The sequence below is a fragment of the Trichechus manatus genome, unplaced genomic scaffold (genome assembly GCF_000243295.1).
Source record: "Trichechus manatus latirostris isolate Lorelei unplaced genomic scaffold, TriManLat1.0 scaffold00011, whole genome shotgun sequence".
Taxonomy (NCBI): domain Eukaryota; kingdom Metazoa; phylum Chordata; class Mammalia; order Sirenia; family Trichechidae; genus Trichechus; species Trichechus manatus.
In genome coordinates, this window is record NW_004443947.1 from 12,436,525 (window position 1) to 12,446,354 (window position 9,830).

Here is a 9,830-nt window from a genome sequence, read left to right on the forward strand (position 1 = left end):
ACACACACACACACACACACACACACACACACACACACACACACACACACACACGTAAAGATTAAACTCATGGTAAATATCTCTTCAAGTCATGGCTTAAAACATTTATGTTTTAAATAACAAAGCTATAAACTTATATCCCAGGGCATCTGAAATCTTCGCTCAATGCTTTTTAAAATTTCTATGATTGCTCTTTACTGATTAAATATAATAAGTGCTGAGAATTTGATAAGTACATGCAAAGCTCCCAACTACCCTGAATGTGACTAGGATGTAAAAATTATCAGCAGGGGAGGACAGGGTGGTATTAATTTGGCCCCAGATTTAATTCTTGCAGGCTTTAATTATTCTTTCCAGCCACAAACAAGTCCAACATGCTCAGACATTTTCATAAATTAAAAAAAATTAAAAAAAGTAGAAGCAACTCTGAACAAAAATCAGTACAGAGTAAAACAACTCAATAGAACACTGTGACTCGATCTCAGGTTGACCTAATGTTGGTGGTGGCCCCTTCCTTGAATTAGAGGGAGAGGTCTTGAACCACGGAGAAAACCACACCTCTTTTGGTGAAGTTAATGTGTCAGTTTTCTGATGTTGAAAATACAAGTTGCCTATACGCAGCATTCTTAATAATAGGAGTTCTGGAAATACCTATTTTAAAAGAGAATTTCTTCTTAACAATGAACCACCAGTGCCTCCTATACTTCAAGGGGTGGCTTCCTTTGCAATCACAGAATTAAGGGAAAACCAGGAGCTACCAGGAGTCACACAAGAAAAGCAAGTTAATTGGTCTTTCTGAGCCTCATTTTCTGCATCTCTAAAATGGGAATGAAACCTAGGTGGAAACTAGTTTTATAAAGGTCATTTGTGATTCTTTCAAATAGATTCTAAACTTAGCAAGAAATATATAATCACATTTTATTCATTCTCCTATCTTCTTGAGAATTTCTAAACCAATTGAAACCAAATGCAGAAAGAATCAAGGTCATTTCTGTTTTGGGGGCTTTTTACTTCTGGGTCAGTCGATTACTTTTGTGGTCCCATGTATCTGAAAATGTTTTCAAGCTGGATGGGTAGAAGATGGGGAACAAGCTCCCCTCTGTATTCAGCAGTAGAGGGACTCTTCTGGAAAAAAATGTATCCATATTTGGCCACCGGACATTGCAAAGCGTTTGGATAAGAAGAAGTTATAAAATTGCTGAAGACAGACATGAACCTGGGAGTCAGAAGACCTGGTTTTGCTACTATCTATCTACTCAACCAAGACAAGCCTCATAAGCTCTCTTGGTTCCAGCTTCCCCATCTGTAAAATGGATAAGTGCCAGTTTTAGATCCCTGAAGGTCTTCCATATCTAAGTTCTAAAACCACAGAGTGACTTGAGAGTGTGAAGTTGTTTTTCCTTTTTTCTTTAACAAGTGAAGTGATGATTAATTTGTTTTTCAACTCAATAGAGGGTCAAATAAGAAGTCAAAAAAAGTTAACAGGGGCATAAAATAAAGCAAGGAAAATTACTGGTTTAGACCTTAAGAAGAACTTCTTGACCTGTAGAATAATGAAACTTGGGAATGGGCTCCTGAGGGAAGTTTGGAAGCTTCCATCATGTAACATCTTTAAGAAGAAAAGTACATATAACTAGATGCCCTGAGTGGTTCAGATCTTCAGCTGGGGACCAGATGTTTCTTTCCTAAACATTTTTATGTTGGCTAGAGTTTCTAATGGAAGAAAGGTCTGGTGATCTACTTCTAAAAATCAGCCAATAAAAATCCTACAGATCACCTTGGCCCCATCTACAACCGATTACAGGGATGGTACAGGAGCAGGCAGTGTTTCGTTCCATTGTGCATGGGTTCCATGAGTTGGGGCAGCTTGAAGGCAACTAACAACAACAAGAGTTTCTAATGAACACTGACTACTCAGTGGGAGGAATATAGCATAGCGTTTAACAGCAGAGACTCTGGGCTGAGACCGCCTAGGTTCAAATTCCAGCTTCGATTTGACACTTGCTAAGTGCATGAATTCTTTGTGCTTCAGTTTCCACATCTGTAAAATTGGGATATTATTATTACTTATTTCATAGGGTTGTTATGAGGAGTTTAATGAGCCAATCCACACAAAGCTCTTAGAATAGCTTTTGGCACAAAATAAGTACTAAATAAAAAATAGCTATCGTTATGATTACCTGTAATAGTGTAAGAGAGTCTTAAGGGTAAGACTATTATTTATGTGAAAGTTTTGCTGAAATAATGACTTGTCCAAGGGGAATCATTTGTTGTAGCAAGCTGATCAGAAGCTTTGATTAATATAACTTTGAAACTAATTTTTACTTGAAACTGCTGCTTTTCTGACAGACCAAAAAAAAAAAAAAAAACCTCAAAACAAAAAGGACTCACAAAGGGATGGGATAAAACAACAACAACAATGAAGCTCCTGGGGAAGCATAGTTTGGGGGCCTCTGGTAGGGACTGAAAGCAACCCCAGCAATCACAGTGTGGCAACAAGTTAAGTAAATGCACTTAAAAAAAAAAAAAAGACCTTTAAAGGAATTATTTGTCTTTAAACTTAAGATGGGTTTTCCTTCACCTTTTTCGGGTTTTCAGGGGTTGCTAGGTTAATCACAGGATATGAAAAAGAAGCAGGAAGTCAGCACTCAAGAGCCCTCTAATCTACAGTTAAAACCTAAACAGATGTGGATAATGTCAAGCCAAATGTGGACGTTGGAGATGAGCAAGGGCACAGGCCTCCAGAGCGTAGTTGCTCTGGAGGAGGTCAGAGAAGAAGTCTCAGGAGTTAGTTTTTTTTTTAACAGTACTAGGATTCTCCTTCTTTTACTAGAGCCCAACTTCAGGACAGTGGCCTGAGTAAATCAGCTGCTACTACCAGTATATACTAAGAGTTCAGCTGCTAATAAGGGTTTGGCTGCTAACCAAAAAGGTCGATAGTTTGAATCCACCAGCCACTCCTAGGAAACCCTGTGGGGCAGCTCTACTCTGTCCTACAGGGTCGCTTACAGTCGCAATCAACTTGACGGCAACAGGTTGGCTTTCTGGTGTTTACTAGTATGTACAGACCCTGGGTGGTATAAACAGTTAACGCACTTGGCTGCTAACTGAAAGGCTAGAGGTTCAAGTTCACGCAGAGGCATCGCAGAAGAAGGTCTGGAAATCTACTTCTGAAAAATCAGCCATTGAAAACCTTATGGAGCACAATTCTACTCTGACACACATGTGGTCACCATGAGTTGGAGTTGACTCAATGACAACTGGAACCCATTCATACAGGCTACCTTCTTACTAGCCACACCCCCTCTTACAGTTTCATACGCTCCTCTCTCATGACCCGCCCACTAAATGAGGCAGTGCAGCTAAGCGATGAAGTAGATTTTAGAGCCAGACAGACTGGATTCACATCCTGACTGCTTTTTCCTTGCTGTGTGACTTCCAGCAATTTGCTTAATCTCTCTGGGCCTCTGTTCCTTTTCTGTAAAATGGCAACAATAATAAATGGAAGTGCACAAAGAAAGCTTAGCACAGTGCCTGACACATAATAATAGCAAAATAAATACTAGCTGGTTACCTTAAATAAAAAAATATAAAACTATAGAGGAAAGCATCTGGCTTTCTTTTTGAAGTGGAGGATTTTCCAGAATAAACAAAACAAATTGTGTATGTGTGTGACATAGATATAGATACGGATGTATGTTCGTGTGTGCAGAGAGAGAGAGAGAGAAACGGAGACTGATGAATTCTTCTGGAATAGATGTATCCAAGAGAACATGTTTAAAGCTGGGAGTCAGGGTCTGGTGGCACCACTGATTTTTGGTGAGACCTTTTAGAAGCCATTATGGCCTCTCACCTGAACTTTATGGATTAGCACTGAAATACACCTTCATGCTGAAGGTCTCCTTTCCTGGCACCCCCTGTGCTAGACCAAACAAATAGTTTCTTTTCTTGTATTTCCATAGCATTTACACTTAACTTTACTGCAGCACTTACTGTTAGTCACTGTCACCGATTTTGTGTGTCTTCCTAAGTCTCTCTCCCTAGACACTGAGGTCAGGCAGAGCTGTGGATTCTTCTCTGGGTTCTCCGTGCTGTGTACCTGGCAACCCATGGGCGCTCTATAGATGCCGAATGGGATCAAGTCTTTCCTGTCCATCTGATGGCTATTTTAACAAAACCCCTGCAACTGCTGGGCGAAATGAGAGCCTTAAGGAAGATCTGCCCTTAAAAGCTGCATGTAAAAGGAATAATTTTTAAAGAATAAGACTACCTTTTTAAAGACTTACAAGGAATTTCTTATTTAAAGGAATCTTCCTTGTGAATCTTTTTGAAAAGACATGAGTAAACACTTAATTTACCTTTTGTGTAAAATCTTACAAATAAACAAGCAAGGAAAGGTGGAGCATAGTGGGGAGGTCTCTAGATTAAGAACCCAAAGTCAAGGGTTCCAGTCCTGATGCTTAACAACCTCAAAACTTCTGTGGAAAGAAGGGGGCTGTGAATGAGATATTCTGATGATGAGCTCCCATCCTTGCTACTGAATAGCTGTCTAATTTTGGGCAAGTCTTGCTCTCTAGGTCTCAGGATTTTATCTACATAAGAGAGTTTTGGACCCAAAGACATCTTCAGTGACATCCCATTCTAGTCTACTTGTACATCTGCAGAGTGAGCCAGGAGGGTCATTCCTGGGTACATGCCATGGAGAATGCATGAGTGTGTATGTGAGTGAGTGAGTGAGTGCGTGTGTGTGTGTGTGTGAGTGGACTGTGGAAGTTATCAGGAAGCCTAATGGCTAGCTGGTATACAGGATGAATTCATGCTGAACAAACTGATTTAACATAAGACATCCATCCACACTGCTAAACAGTTAGTGACCACTTGTGAAGAAGGATTTCACTTTCTCCATATAGATATTGCCCCACTAATATATACACATAGATATATGTGTGTATACATATATACATATAACAGAGCCCTGGTGGTGCAGTGGTTAAACGTTCAGCTGCTAGCCAAAATGTTGGCAGTTCAAACCTACCAGCTGCTCTTTGGAAACCCTATGGGGCAGTTCTCCTCCATCCTATAGGGTTGCTATGAGTCAGAATCAGCCAGACAGCAACAGGTTTTTTTATACATAACAGTTTCATTTTGAACTAATTTCCGATTTAGACAAAAATTTCACAAATGGCACAAGGAATTCCTGTATGCTCTTCACCCAAACAACAACAAAAAAAAACAAATCCGTTGCTGCTGAGTTGATTTTCACTCAAAGTGACCCTATAGGACAGAGCAGAACTGCCCCATAGGGTTTCCAAGGAGCACCTGGTGGATTCGAACTGCTGACCTTTTGATTAGCAGCTGTAGCTCTTAACCACTGAGCCACTAGGTTTTCCACTCTTCACCCAGATTCCCCAAATGTTACACATATTTGCTGTATCATTCTCTTATCTATCTCTCTATATTTTTCCTGAAACTTCTGAGAGTAAGTTATAGACATGGTGCTCCTTTTACCTATTTAACTACTTTAATGTGTTTCTCCTAAAAACAAGGATATTATTGTTTTGGAACCACAGCGCAGTTATCAAAAACAGTAAATTAACATTGATGCAACACTGTCTGGGGCTCTGGTGACACAGTGGGGAGGAGTTCGGTTGCTAACAAAAAGGTCAGCAGTTAGAATCCACCAGCCGCTCCTTGGAAACCCTCTGAGGCAGTTCTGCTCAGTCCTATAGGGTTGCATGAGTCGGAAAGGACTTGACGGCGATGAGTTTTAGATCTAATCTACGAACCTCTTTCAAATGTGCTAATTTTCCCACTAATGTTCTTATAGCAAAAGAAAAAAAAGATTTTTTTTTCTGTAAACTTACAAAAAAACTTTAAAATGAGCATGTGTAACTTCTATAATTTTAAAAACAATGAAAAAAGAAAAATGTACAAAAAATGTGCGAACACTCACTGTCTTAAAAAAGATAAGAAAAAGCAAAGGTGGCTTTTGTAAATTGCTGCAGCCACAGGGTAGTGGGGTACCTATCTCAGCACCTATATCCCTGGAGGCCAAGTACCTGGGCAGGGTGTCCAGGAGCTTGGGCCTCTGCTGTTATTAAGAAAGTCAAGGAGGGCAGCAGCCCAAGTCAGCCCCTGAGCTGCAAGAACTTGAAACTAGGCTCCACCCAGCCGTGCCAACATGGCTAATCTCTACTCAGATGCCAATGAGAGACAGGCAGCTAGAAAACAAAGTGATTAAGCTTTCTTTCTTTATGTACAGGGTTGGTATCCTCATATGAAAGAAGTTCTGAGACCTCGAGGAGGCAATGCTGCTCAGTAGAGCTGGTCAGCCCTAGGTTTGAATCCCACCTCTGATTATTACTAGCTGTGTGACTTTGGGTAGTCACCACTCCTTTCTGAGTTTTTCTACTCATCCGTATAATGGGATGCTTCTGAGGATTAAATAAGGTGATACATGTCCTATCTGACTTGTAGGTGTTTCTACCTCTATCTTGTCTGTTGCTGTGTCACCTAACAACAGCTGTAAGTATTCATCCCAGATTTAGAGGGTAACATTTTGATGGTCTCATTTAAAATATAGGAGTCTCTGGATGGCACAAATAGTTATGTGCTCAGCTACCAACTGGAAGGCTAAGCACTCAGCTACTAACTGAAAAGCTGGCAGTTGGAACCCACCCAGAGGTCTGGGATCTGTTTCCACAAGGTCACAGGCATGTGCTATGGAGCACAATCCTACTCAGACACATGGGGTTGCCATGAGTTGGAACTGACTCGACAGCAATTTGTTTGTTGTTGTTGTTTTTGGTGTAGGCACAATGAACTAAACAGGGCCTTGGGGTGGGGTGGGCCTAAGTGAAACAGGCAGTCATTTTCCAGTGCAGCAGAAATGAATATACAGGGAGAAGTCAGCATGTCTGCAGACAGAGAGCGACATGACATATACACAAAGGTATCATGGTCAGAGAAAACAAAATCACATGGGCATTCCCTCCAAATTGCGGGTGTCGATTTGTGTTCTAGCTGCTTCTCATGTGGGCAACCACGAGCAGCCTGCTTTAGGGAATGGCAGTTGTATTACATTTATTTAACAATGATTAATGAATGTCCCAAGCAATGTTAGATGGGTCATCCATTCCTACTTTCATGAAGCAAATGTTTACTGAGCATCTACTATAGTATTAGGGAGTCTGGGTCAATATCAAAGCTGGGGTGAATGTCATAGTCCCATCCAGGTAAACTGCAGTCTAGGGTCCCGTGGACATGGTTTAGGCTTGAGTTGGGGGCATCAGGGGATGTATTCAGCTGCATTCTGTAATCATCCTGTGACAGTCTGGCCACCACCCCCGGGTTCTGGGTAAGGACTGAGCCTGGTGTCCTGGCAAGCAAGATCGAGTCCAGCCCACATCTCCCAGAGTTGGGGCTTCCATATTAAACTTTTCTAGTTTTGCTTGTTCCATGAGCTTCACAGTGAACACGCAGAGGTGATGATCATTTTGCCCTAAGAAGCAGATGTTTAAGAAACGATAGTTCTGGCTAGTTCATCTCCAGCTTAGAGATGAGATTTCTGGGTTTTTAGAGGCAACAATCTAATGATCAATTTTACAGGATCTTCCAACTCTAACTCTACGGAAGATTGCTCATGTAAATGTGAAGCTATTGCCTATTTCAAAAGCATGTACCTAAATTTTCAACCAGTTAAATAAGACTGATATTGAGCAAAATGACAGCCTTCCATAGCCACATTAGGAACTAATCATTTCAGAAAATGTTGCCATAATTCATTTACGGAAACAGTGAAACTATTCCCCAAACAAGTGATAAAGGAAATAGAGCCATAGTCATACCCTGGAAATGAAGCCTCGTATTAATATTTTCTCAACTTAACCAAACTCGGGAGGCACCTTGGCATAAATCTGCCTTGCAGATTATTCTGCCTCACATATTTTTATCTATCGCAAATAAAGTTGAATTCAGAATATTGCTCCAGTCATTACACCTCATTTCCATTTATTTGGGAATCAGGACAACCATCTGAGGGTTCTGTTTAACCAAGAGATAAGTGAAAAGATTCTCCTAAGGACCTTAGATTTACTGTCCAAGAATACAGCTTGTCAGCCTTCACGCTGCTGTTGGCTGGCTATTCTTCAGGAATAGATTTCTATCCTGAGAGCCACTGCTTCTGTGATGCTATTCACAGCATTACACAGCAACAGTAATTTTTATACATTTCTTCAGCTCTTGGGAACACATGTGGCCTTTATATGTTTTGAAACGAGGCGGGGCCAAGATGGTGGAGTAGTCAGACACTTCCAGTGGACCCTCTTACAACAAAGACCCCAAAAAATAAGTGATTCGATTATATATGGCAACCTGGGAGCCCTGAACATCAAAGGCAGAGTTGAGGAACCGGACTGAGTGGCAGGGGGAAGGAGAGATGCTTTGGAAGCAGTGAGGAGTTGCCAGACCTGACCCGGTGAGAGCCTGAGCCCTTCAGATCTGAGCAGTTCATGGGTGACCGGTGAGGCAGGCAAGCAGCTGTGCTCGAGAGGCGTGTTTTCCACCCTGGGAGAGACCCAGAGCTAGAGAGTCTACACAGCCACCCAGAACCACTGAGAAATAGCCCTTGATCCGGCGAAAGATAAGTACTTATGTATGGCCTACTGCACGGACCAAAAACACCACTCTTAGGGAAAAACCTCTCTCCCATTTACCTCCCCGCTCCCTGCTCTGCACCGGGTCCCGGACTGGCTTCAGCAATTGCCGAGTACCCTGGACCAGAAGTAGGATCCGTCATGTGCCCAGAGCCATTCTCCCTGCCTTGGAGACTGAACAAATTAACAAACAGGGGAAAAAATAAACGGCCAGATTCCCTAAGCCAGGAACCCAGGGTAGGCATAGCTCCTTTGCCTAAGCACACGCATAAGGGATCCATGGACTTTGAGTGACTTTTCCCCCGCATAGACTTGTGTGGGCCCATCTCAACAGTGTAGGCCCTCATTACCACAGTACAACAGGGTATATACCAGAACTCTAACTTCAACTGTTTGAACCGCGAAGTGGCAGGTTCTTGACATTTGACACTGCCCTGCCCATTAAGCACAGTCTCACCTAACCACATCAGGGGCCTGAGGGCTTGTGGCTCCACCCATGCCACCTAGCCACCTGCAATAGGGGCCCATGAATAAGAGATGCCCCCCAGTCCTTACAGCCAACAGCATTAAGTGCTCATAGTCCAGCAGCAAAATCCACCCACCTATGCGCTCTAGGGAAGAGGGACATGCCTTCCTCCTGGACACTCAGGGGCAGCCATCAGACCCTGCCTTGCTCAGAGTGTATCACCTTGCTGCAGGTAGATGCTTGTGCCTACACCAATCACCCATGCCTGTCTAGGACTGTAAGTGAGAGCCTACACCACACATGTGGTGGCTATCTACCTGGACACCTGAGCTGAATCCATACAGAAGGAGTGGGCAGACTCCTGAGCTCACATACCTAGTAACACATCTAACCACCTGGTGGCAGGACATTAGAGCTTCAAAGGTGTCAGTAATCAAACTAGCTCATATAAGCAGCCTATTTGGCCATATCAAAACAAAACAAGAAGCTAGGACATAGTAAGCAAACATAAAATAAATAAATAACTTATTGGTGGCTTGGGGACAACAGTCAATATCAAATCACATAAAGAGGCAATCCATGCGGGCTTCAGGAAGCTCCCAAAATAAAGAATCTAGAAATTTTCTAGAGGAGGAAAATTTCTTGGAGTTACCAGAGGCAGAATACAGAAGATTAATATACAGAACTCTTCAAGAAATTAGGAAGGAAAT

At 42.1% G+C, this 9,830-nt stretch overlaps 1 protein-coding gene across 5 annotated transcripts in view; it reads right to left on the reverse strand.

Moving 5' to 3' along the window:
- TENM2 (teneurin transmembrane protein 2) overlaps positions 1–9,830 on the reverse strand; it is a 1,072,759-nt gene that overhangs the window by 211,268 nt on the left and 851,661 nt on the right. The window lies entirely within an intron of this gene.